This window comes from Wyeomyia smithii, chromosome 3 (assembly GCF_029784165.1).
Source record: "Wyeomyia smithii strain HCP4-BCI-WySm-NY-G18 chromosome 3, ASM2978416v1, whole genome shotgun sequence".
Classification (NCBI taxonomy): Eukaryota; Metazoa; Arthropoda; class Insecta; order Diptera; family Culicidae; genus Wyeomyia; species Wyeomyia smithii.
Window position 1 is genome coordinate 112,729,412 of NC_073696.1, and position 12,501 is coordinate 112,741,912.

General features: G+C 35.6%; 1 long non-coding RNA gene across 1 annotated transcript; it reads left to right on the forward strand.

Annotated features, from left to right (window-relative positions):
- Positions 1 to 210: 210 nt before the first annotated feature.
- Positions 211 to 6,700, forward strand: LOC129730838 (uncharacterized). The gene is made up of 3 exons (XR_008728929.1): positions 211 to 870; positions 936 to 1,481; positions 6,654 to 6,700. It is a non-coding gene; the product is annotated as an uncharacterized LOC129730838 (long non-coding RNA).
- Positions 6,701 to 12,501: the final 5,801 nt, after the last annotated feature.

Sequence of the window (12,501 nt, forward strand, 5' to 3'; positions counted from 1 at the left end):
AAAATTTCGGTTTTGGTCGTGTTTTGGTTTCGCAGTTTGAAAAACAGCAACAATAACAAACGTACAAGCATTGAAACGTTATCCGTGGATTGCCTTATTGACCTTACACCCATGGTTATCGCAACAATCTCATAACTACAGAATTTGTAGTTATTACCATGATAATTGTCACCTTGAAATAGTTCATGGTTGAAAATACCATGACAGTTAAAAAAGCAGTAACCATTTACATTGTCAAAACAACTCAATTGCAGTGGTCATAGCGACCATGTTTTAACTGGTGATCAAAACTATCAATATTTGCATTAGAACTTGTTTACCAGTTAAATTTACCTAATAATGTAGTCATGCGAACAAACGTGTAATATTTTTCGAGCTGCGATATATTCTGACACCGTAACCTGAAACTGTCAAAACGTTGTCTGCAAAAATTTTGTCATCATCTCGTAGTTGCTCGAAATTGTGAACAATTTTCTCCTTATCGGACAGTTTTTCACTAGATTCATCAGTGTCTGTTACTTGACAAAATATAATTCCTGCTGTGGGAATAAGATTAGGTAACTTCGGTATACCAGGCCAACAGCGAAAGCGCTGATGTTTGCGAGTGAAAAAAGCGGAGAAATAGAAGTGAATTCTCTTGCTTTCGGGCAAGGATGGTAACGAAATCTACTGATAAGGAACCGTGCCGGGATTGTTCGAACGAGGCCCGAGTAGTGCAGGAGAATGACGTTGGATGCCAGCGTTTTACCATCAGAGCTGGTATGGTAACCACCGCTCAGCCACTAGTTGGGCTATCCGGCTTGAATGTGCACTGTGCAGCGGAACACTATCCACAAAACATTCTGGGATGCGTTCGACAACGGCAAAAAGGTACCTAGATTCTTAAAAGCGGATGGTATAAAATTAGTTGTTTTTGTTTTTTTTTTTAATTCCAGAGAATCTATAGAATATAAACTTCTTCCACCCAGCCATGAATTTCCTGTATCAAAACCAAAACACCAATCCTACGAACGATATCACTCGAAAGGTATCTTAAAACGAAACTAGATGCTGAAACATTTGCTTATTTCGCCGGCAGTCAAAGTCCTGTTTCAGGATCTAGAATGGAACGATCTACAGTGGAGTGAGGAGCAGTTGCATTGTGCTTACATTATCCAGTAGCTGAAAAACTCACTCCAAGGACGAAATACACGGCTAGCGGTAGTTTTAATTCAAAAAGGTGCTAGTATACCTCAAGGAGATGATTTTCTTGCTTCCGAGGGGGCATCCCACTTAACCAGCACCTGTGATATTACCGCAAAAATGCTCTTCGTGCTTCTTGAGGTGAAAACCAAAGCTGGTTTCGTGAGCTACAAAATTTGTCGCCTATTTTTCAAACTCAACGCACCAAAGGATTCAATATCGTCAAATATCGCAACCGAACCGGTGCCAAGGAGCTGCTCTTCGAGCACTACATCTGGCTGAGTGTGCAGTACAGTTCGGTGAGTTGTTTTGCGACGCAGTCAAGAACGGGCTGGCGCCACATCAAACCCAACATCCTTTTTTGACGTTGGACTAACGTCTATATCGAAGTTAGGCACCTGAATTTGAAAATCTAGTAATTCAACCGGGGAAAACCAGGGAAAAGTGGTCAGGTTTTGAGCGCTTATATATCAGTCATTTCTTTTCAGAATTTCGAGGTTTTGGCATTAACCGATCAGAAATTCTTTTACGGTTGAATTTATGTAACAAAAATAACCTATTGTTCGAGATACACTATTGAAAAATTGATAAATCACATCGATTGTCTAAATCATACCGAGCAACCAATCATCACCTCTCTTCACAAGCACAGTCGACACTAACGGATACAACCGATCTGACTTTGTAAACAGTCTCACAGCTTTCAACCAATAACGAGCTCGCTTTCGGTAGCTGCAACAGGTGTTTCAACACCGTTTTAAAATGCTTCTTTTATCATTACCACTGAACAGATTCTAAACACCAATGGCTTGATTGATAGGGGAAATATTGCGCAAGATTGTCATATAATAATTTAAATATGTTTTCGATACTAAACTAGTTAAAAGTTGTGTTAAAAGTCGTGCACATTCAACCAATCACAAGCTCGCTTCTTGTTTGCTCGCGGATGGATTTTTGCTTTGGGCTATATAATAGCCTGTGTCGTCTCATAGCAATCATCAGTTAACAAGTGAAAGGCCACCAGGCCGGTTTTGTATAATCAGCAGCGGTGGCTGATTCCAGCGGCCAAACTGAGCTGCAGCAGAACCAGAGCGGTGGTATCAGGCAGCAGCGGCGGAGGTAGTGGGAAGCTGCATTTCTTCATTCAGTTCGGTGCTCCCGATCTGAGTTGGACCCCACCAGCGGTAATCCAATTCAGATATCGTTGGGTGAAAACGTTGGGTGTGTGTGCAGTGTGCACATATAGCGTATGTGCATCTGTATTGCTATGACATTTGCGATGATAGGGATGGCGCTGTTGCGTGTGTATGGCTAGCTATAGCGTGTGTAAGACACTAGCATGTGTAGCATATTATGGCTATTGCGTGTATATCTTCAGCGTGTGTACGGATAGTTATAGCTTGTGTGTGGATAGCTGCTGCGTGTGTAATGATTAGTTATAGCGTATGTATGGATAGTAATAGCACATGGTTGAATAGCTTATGCGTGTGTATAGATAGTTGTATCGGATGTATGGAAAGGGATAGCGTGTGTATGGATAGCTATAGCTACAGCGTGTGTATGAATAGTTTTAACGCGTGTTTAGATAGTTCTAGCATGTGTGTGAATAACTATAGCGGGTGTTTATCGAAGATTATTATTGTCATTGAAAATATTAAAACGTCTTAACGAACACAGTTGTGAATTTGATTTTACAGCAGCGATTTTAACTTCTTCAGCCAGTCTTTATTCATCGAGGAAAAATTACTACCTATGAATGATCAACACTTATTTACTAGAAATTTGATTTATATCAAAACGGGTTCTTTTGAGTATCATAAGTTATTGGTAAAAAGAGTTGCCAGTTTTCTCAATGAGCATTCATTAAATTTTCGTTTTCGTTTCTCGGTGCGCGGTTTTGATTTTGTTTCTCGCACACAGAAAAAAAAACAAACTTTTCGCTATCGTGAAAAATAACAAAACAATTAGAAATGCTCTAAATCACAACTGAAGAAGTTAAGATATTTTCCTGTCACTCGCCCAAACCTTGATAACAACTACCGAAAAACGTGTGATTGAGCTCTTGCTATATTGAGTTATTGAACCAAACGTTTTTTTTTTTCAAATACATGAAGTTATATGCTGGGCTGGAACTAACCTAGCATGAGTTTTATCGATTAAATGTCAAACAATTTTCAAATTTAAAATTTTCGGTTGAATCGTTCTGGGCTCCAATTTCAGATAGTTTCGTAAAGTTTGCTTTTTGCTTAGATAGGAAAATTTTACCAATTCGCTCAATTAAATGATTGTCTTGGTAGTGCAGCAAACAAAGGGTTGATTCGAATATGTATGAAATGACAGCGATTAAATAAAAAATATCCATTCTTTTAGTATATATTATTATTTATAACGTTTTAACGTCTCAGCATCCAGAAATGCACTGTTAGATAAAATTGCAGCAAATACTAGAGTTGCAATTCTCTCTATTATTTGTTTTAATGGAATATAAGAATACCGTAGTCCAACGTCATGCGGTCGTGTCTTGAATACCACCCTCCTACTTTTTTGAGGGAGGATTTGTTAGCAGCTCAAGTATTTATGATGAATATTAGTTAATAATGAGTATGTATGTCCAATCACAAATGGTGACTTCTCAACACTGTTAGAAATTTGTAATTTTAATTGCTAGGATTTGTTTGCTTTCGCAATTAGGACTTAGTTATCATTCGTAGAGACTTAAACCTACTTGTCAAAAAGGGGAAGTAAACTTACAACTAACTTAATTGCTAACTTATTGACTATAAAGAGAGCTTATCGTAGCAATTGAGTTTTGCAACGATTGTTGTCGAAAGTTGTTAATAATTTTATTTGACATAGCTTCTAATGTATCAACACTAGTAATTATGTAATTCGAGTATACCAAACCAAGGAGGACGCTTCAAAATCATTTTCTGAATTTTATTCTGAATCCTTTGAAGCGTTTTTTCCTTATTAAACAACAACTTGACCAAATCAGTATAGTATAAAGCATTGCTGGTCTAAAAATTTGTTTGTAAATCAAAAGCTTATTGTTCAAACAAAGTTTGGAATTTTGATTAATGAGAGGATATAAACATCTCGTATATTTGATGTACTTTGCTACTTGTATACTCTCAGTGTGCTCTTTGAAAATAAGTTTTTTATCGTAAATTAGTCCCAAATACCTAACCTTGTCAGACCAACTTAAAATAACCCCATTCATCTTGACAACGTGATTATTGTTTGGCTTGAGGAAAGAAGACCTAGTCTTATTAGGAAAAATTATCATTTGAGTTTTAGAAGTATTGGGAGATTTTCCACTTTTGCAAGTAGGAAGAAAAAATATCTAAACTTTTCTGCAATCGACTGCATATGACACGAAGACATTTTCCTTTTACTTGTGTCATCGCAGAACAATGACTTGTGCATCCTTGAGGCAAATCAGCAGGAAGATCTGAAGTGAATATGTTGTACAGGACTGGACCCAAGACTTAACCTTGAGGCACACCTGCTCTGACATGAAATCCATCAGATTTTGAATTCTGATAGACAACCTGCAGAGTTCGATCAGTAAGATAATTTTTTAAAATTTTGATTAGGAAAGTTGAAAAATTAAAAGTTTGCAATTTCGCAATCAAATTTTCCTTCCTAAATACTGTCGAATGCTTTTTCTATATCTAGGAGCAGTGGAATAACCTTCAGATTTGTTAGCTCGTTTATATTAGTAACTCTGAGCAGTGGAATGCTCATGGCGAAATTCAAACTGTTCATCTGCTACCTCACCTGGATTCTTATCCGGCTTTAAAATTGGAGTATTTTTTGCATTTTTCCGTGATTTGGGAGAATATGCAATTTTGAAGGAAACCCAACATCCTGGTATTTACTTCCACAAGGCGACCGAATATGTAGGCAAGCGCAAGGAGACGTTTTTGCAGTGTTCCGCACCGACACCTCCGAGCGAGACTCAAACCGGTGGCGCTGGGCAGGCAAGTTAGCAGATGGTTAAGCGCTGAAATCATTTCTTTTATTAATTTGTTTATTCACACCTGCAGGCTTCTTCCACAAATGCTAACGTGGTGCTGTACAGTGACTTTTTCGGTATACGACTTAATTCGAACATCCGCGTAAAATAACCTCGTATAAAGCCGCGTAAAAAACATAATTTCATGGATTTTTCTGCATGCGAAAAACTTCGAAAATACTTGAATTTTTTTAATGATATTAAAATTATGGTTTGAGTCAAGCCTTGATGGCTCTCATTTTAAAGAGATGGTAATCTCTAGTTGTGAAATTTCAACTAGCGATAATAGACACTTGCTGAAGCCGCTTTTTTGGTATTTTGCACTACAGACCTGGATGTCTTTTAAACAAATTGATGCTGATGCAGATATGCATAACGTAATGTTCTTCGCATCACTTTCGGAGTCAATTAGTAAACAGATATACTGCCAGGCTTCTCCTACGCGGTTTTCACGCGGATTTTTAAATTAACGCGGTTTCAACGCGAATTTTCGAATTACCGCGTTTTTACGAAGAACATATCCCCCGCGTAAAAATAACTTGACTGTATTTTTATCTCAACTTCTATCTCCGACTTTCCTGGTTATTGCCCTAATAAAAGTTATTTTATTTTTTAGGAACGATAAATCGACCAACAACTATCTACTTCAAAATCAAATCTTAATTGGAAGCTTTAGCGAGCATTCGAAAACTGTGATTACGTTAAAATTTGAACAAGATAACGAAACCTCTCTGTAACGTTGAATTTGTAAAACTACTTACGGTGTGCGGTTATTCTGAGCCATTTTCATTTATTGTTATTTAACTGTTTCTCGAAGCTCTGCTATTTAAAACCTAAGCTCAATTTTTAATCTTTTTAGATTTTTTAGAACCAATAATGTTGATAGCAGTGCTTTTGAACCTAACCCTTGTTTTTCAGTCATGCTATCTCACATTTTTCATACATGCATTATTTATATGTTAACCCTGTAGTGCCCAAGTTAATTTCTAAACGGACTTCGATAAAATCATTATAAACCATTATAAACACTTTTTAAGTATTTATTGAAGCTTTTCGGAACCTCGACTGAAGCCCGCCAAATGGCGGCATTGGGCACTAGAGGGTTAACTTGCAAAAACACAAGATATATATATATACATATATAAATATATATATATATATATATATATATATATATATATATATATATATATATATATATATATATATATATATATATATATATATATATATATATATATATATATTTATATATATTTATATATATATATATATATATATATATATATATATATATATATATATATATATATATATATATATATATATATATATATATATATATATATATATATATATATATATATATATATATATATATATATATATTATATCATAAAACCAAATGCATGGTTAAATTAATCGTTCACAGCGTTTTTTTTTTCATTTTCAGGAATTTACACATGATATTTGTTTTTCGCAACGGGTTTGCATACTGGTACCTATCTGTGTAGTGTAACATTATTCATATCTGTGTAGTTTAACCCTAATCTTATTTTGGCGTTAATTTGATGCACGAATTTTGAATCATTCAAAATGCAAGTTTTTGTTTGAAATTTCATATTGAGTGAGCTTCATGGTGTCAACACATAGATACATAACGAAAAAGTTTTCGCACTATTTAAAAAAGAAGAGGGCAATATCTCTAAGAGCGAGGAGTCAAATTGGCACAGACTATCTTTCTAGGGTTAAGATGTTATTCATTACAACATTAGTTATAATTAAACTAATTCATACAGAACAACTAGGGATATTGTGCGTTTGGACTAAAAGTTTGTAAGCGTAAGAAGAAGAATGATATTATATACCCATATACACTTCGATCAGCGTTATTCAAATCAATATGATGACAATAACTAAAACTGTCCACAGCGAAAAAAAAAAACAAAATGAATTGTTGAGCTGATCTCTAAAATGGTAGAAATTGTCATTTCTACTATTTGAGGGGTCAGCTTGACACGATGGGATAAGTGGTTTTCAACCGACTGTTAAATTTGGTTCAGACAACAAATACATAGTCAAAACAACCAATTTTCATTTTCGCATCTGGAATTGACCATTCTCTTGTACGGACAATAAGGTTGCTGGTCATAATAACTAAATATGGTCATTGCGACAGTTTCATAGTAAAAATAAAACATAGTCATTTCAACCATACATGGTCGATTCTACCATTTGCTTTTTCGCCTTGGTATTGTTGTAATAACTATAAAATTGTTATCCCGACCATATAAAATAGTCGGTTGAAAACCACTCATCAAATCTGCTAATGCTGACCCCTAAAATAGTAAAAATTACCATGTTTTTTTTCTGTGTGTAGCGAAAAGTAAGGGAAAAAGGAACCATTCAAATATTACATAACGCGGAATTTGGCAATTTTCAATACCCACCCACCCCCATGTAACGCAATTTTACATGTTTGCCACATGCAATATAACGCTCCGCTGAATACCCCCCCACCCCCTAGAGCGTTATGTATTATTTGAATGATCCCAAATTCAAAATTAAGTTTATTGTCGATTGCGGGAGGATTCATCTTGCAAAAGGCATGAAAACTAGAGATCCTCAGAGAGAGAGATAAGCAATGAAAAAAAACGCTGATTTGGCAACTAGGTGCCACATATCAGAAGTGCCAGATCTCTTCTCAAATGACAATAGTCAACATTCACTTTTTTATTCGGCTCGTGATGGTGACGGTGGAAGTCCTGGGTAATAATAAAGTGCATCACAAAAACCGTGAAGATGTTAAATGCTATGTTTATGTATAATTTTATATACTTTCATCATTTTTCTGTAGACCATACAAAGGGTTTGTGAACCACCAGTTAAAATCACTGTGATGTAGCAACTTTGGAGCATTCTTATTTCATGATTGAGCAATAGAACATGAAAAACGTGTAAAAATAAATATATTCCTTATTGAACCTTATTTCGATACCTTTCTTGTTCGTTTGGCTCGAATTTTGACATGTTCGTTTGGCTCACAACACTCTCTTCGCACATCTCTCCCTCTGAGTATTGCTAATGAAAACCAGGGGAGTGCTGCCGTCAAAATTTGGCCTACCAATTCTAGATTCATTATGTCATCAAAATTTTATTTAAAATGCTCACACACAATATCTTATTCACTGAAAGTGCAAAACAAGCGTTAAGTCTTGGTTTTTTCCATTTATAAACATATTATCTGTTTCTTTTAAAACAAGACGCAACGAATTTGTTGCATACAGTTTTTATGGCGACGATTTCTGAGACGAATACGACGCGTTTTTTCTGTTTTAAAAGAAACAGATAATATTTATTCGGAAATAAGTCAATGACAGTTATGGGACGTTTACTCTATAACAGTTGTTTTAGGGTAAACCAACCAAAAAGTAGGTACCAGAATCAATGAGTGGTAAATGGAAATGTAAGCAGTTTGACAGCCACATCAGTCCCTTGATGAAAACCGCCGTAGAAGTGCGCGGGTATATCCAATCATTTTGGTGTCTTCCACAAATACGCGCAAGTCCACCTTTCACTATTTTTATAGAAGACATTAACGCGACTGGACGTTTTCACGCTCTTTTACTAGATTTTTTCGCGAGAAAATTTTTCAGATTAACCTCTACTTTACATGTATAAATTAAAGAATAAACGAATCTTAAATAAACAAATTTTTAATTTTTTCAATTGACTTTTCGACAGCGTATATGCTTAACTTAACAACAAACAAGTTCAGTGACAGTAAAAGTGTCATCAAAAGGCAAGCCAAATGATTAATGATAAAAATGTGATATTTTTTAACACAGTTTTGCATGCAAGTTACAAACGTCGTAACTTGCACACCATTTTTTATGAAAGCTATTTCTTTTTTTTTTCTTCTCAGTGTAATTTATTTTTTGCCCTCCCCTTAGCTAACTTTGATAACCGTGGACCGAGGGGTGAGGCAGCTTTTATCTGAGTTACTCTTATGCTTGGGAGTAACTCTAATTTACTCAATATTACTCCGAAATTTTCAGATGATTCACATCGTTGATTACCTTAAGAACAAGAAAAATATATTAACGGTGAGACCAAGCAACATTAATGTTTACATTCGCGGTGGGGAAAAAGTTTAAAGATGAATTTTCAGAGACACAAGAGTTACTCAGATTTGCTTTTCATTTTTCAGATTTTCTCAGAAAAACTGGGTAAAAATCAAATTTACTCACTTTTATCTGAGTAACTGTTTGGCTTGGGAGTAACTCTAATTAACTCAATATTACTCCGAAATTTTCAAATGTTTAACATCTTCGATTACCTTGAGAGCAAGAAATCTATAAGAACGGTAGGGCCGAGCAACTCTCATGTGTATATTTGCAGTGGGAAAAAAGTTTAAGGATGGATACTCAGAGACACGTGAGTTACTAAGATTCGCTCTTTATTTCTCAGCTTTTCTCAGAAAAACTCGGAAAAACTCAAATTTACTCACTGTCTTGCGTGGACATAAAAACTATTCAAAATTTGTATCAGCCTAATCGCTAAATGCTAATGGGTTCAGCGGAACTTTCGCTAATCGTCAATCACTTTCCGAAAAAAAACATCAAAAAACCTTATAACTTGCTGTATCGTACATAGTTTTTTTTATGGTTTCAACAACAAACATCGTCCATTCACTGTTCTCACCGCAAAATACATCGTAAATTTTGTTCCGGTTTATTTATTATAAAGTGGATTGTCAAATCGTTTTAATTTTTGCTCTTACACTCATTTATTTTTGTTCGAAATCAGCAAAATTTTGCTGGATTTTGCCGAGCTGTAAGACCAGCAATTCATGCAGCGAAATAAATTTCGCTGCTTATCCAGCAAAGCAAAATTTCATCTAATTGACAGCACTTAACCGATTTCAGCAAAGTGGAATTCAATTACTAAATAATCAGCAAAAACAAATTTGCTGTACATTCAGCAAATCAAAGTATCCTGTTGTTTATAGCTGGTTAACAGGTAAGGGAACCATGTTCCTCTCAGGCACCACCTTTGAACCACCTACGAGACCATTACTAAATTACTGGCGTACTATAGATATGAATTTATCACATCTAAAATCGCTCTCGCTAATTTCCAGCAAACATTCATTTACTGTTCTGTATTAAGCAAATAGTATTGCTGTAAATTCATAAATCATTGAATTGATTACTAGTTTTCAGAAAATTATTCAATTCAATACTGGTTTAATTGCTGAATGAAATTCAATTAAGTTTGGAACTAAATTATAGCGAAATTTTGAAAAAAAAAGCTGTGAATCGGTAAACAAGTGGTTTACTGATATAAATATAGCAAAGTATTTTGCAAAACCCCTAAGAGACATTTTGGTGTGAATGACAAACTAAAACAATTATAAAACAACAACAAGAAGTTCAAAATTAAAAAAAGCGTTGTTCATACTTGAAGCACAGAGAACCAACTAATAGCGAATTCCTTTATTCCAGCAGCTCACCTAGCTTTAACCTGGAGACAACCTAACTGTTATTAAAACCCTTCTTTATAACCCCTTATCATGCTGAATGGTGAAGTGTGATGACGCTGTCGTCGCCGTGGAGTGAACGGCATAGCAAATAAAGTTCAATGTCAATACCAAAGGGAGTGAGGAGCACATACACAGAGAACATATACTGATGAATATGCAGATTATATAGCGACGATAGCGACATCACTCTTTACTTTACCATTTTGCATGACGAGAAGTTAAATAAGGAAGATATTTCCAAAGATAACTAGAACAAGATACCTAACTTCCATATTTTTCATACATTTTGAACACGACCGATTTCCGACGGTTAGTGCTGCCATCTGATGACTTAAATACTCATGAAATTGTCACTATGAGCAAACCCGATTTATCGCGCCTAGTTCGTCATCGATCGTTGAGCTGTTCAAAATTGTATTGCTGATTGCATCTGAAACACGAATTACAGACAACTTGCAAGCAAAATGCAGATACCGTGCACGCCAGAATGATCGTCGCAAGTTGTCTGTAATTCGCGTTTCAGCGGAAATTTGCAATATATGAAAAAGGAGTAGCAGTTTGGTCAGCTCGACGCTTAAGATAACATCAAAGATAACTAGAACAAGATACCTAACTTCCATATTTTTCATACATTTTGAACACGACCGATTTCCGACGGTTAGTGCTGCCATCTGTTGACTTCAATTCTCATGAAATTGTTACTATGAGCAAAACAGATTTCTCGTGCATATTCTGTCATCGATCGTTGAGCTGTTCAAGATTGTATATGAAAAAGGTATAGCAGTTTGGTCAGCTCGACGCTTAAGATAACATCAAAGATAACTAGAACAAGATACCTAACTTTCATATTTTTCATACATTTTGTACACGACCGATTCCCGAAGGTTAGTGCTGCCATCTGATGATTTAAATACTCATAAAATTGTCACTATGAGCAAAACCAATTTATCGTGCATAGTCTGTCATCGATCGTTGAGCTGATCAAGATTGTATATTAAAAAGGTGTAGCAGTTTAGTCAGCTCGACGCTTAAGATAACATGCAGATTAATGGTATTACCACATACTTAGACATACGTAACACTAGCGATTTTTTTTTGGTACTCTTTGCCCCACATCACCCGGTACCAACACCAGTATTAACTGCTCGACGAAAATGAACGGAATGAATTTTCTTCATAGCGGCTCTACTCGAGCCCTTAACAAAATCCATTACGAAACTGCCAAAAAGTTGTTTACTAAATCAATGCTGCATTTTTCGAGTGGGAACGAGACAAATGTAGGGCTGCGCATGTACACAACCTTCATAAACTACTCAAACAGAGGTTTTTGTACAGAGGTTGATACTTTCGAGTAGTTCATTTTGTTCCAACTTTTTGGAAGATTTCTTCCTGAGTGTTACGTATGTCTTATGTATGTGGTACAGTCGCCGTTCGATAACTGCAAGTCTTTTAACTGCAACGCTTTTTAACTGCAAGACCGATGACTGCAACAACTTTGCAGTTATCGGACCGCAATCCGTCAAATCTGAAGTCAAAGCCATATTTGACATTGAAGTGACAAATCTCGCGGGGGGATTCTAAATGCATTCGAAAATAAAAATTGTTGAATCTCTAGAAACATTACAAAAGGACTTTTCATTTTTCTCGATTTTTTTCGATTCCGTTTACTTGTTGTCTCTTCATTCTAGATGGGAGATTATAGATCTCCACTATTAATCAATAAAGCCAAATCACCATGTTATGTGGTTCACTTTCC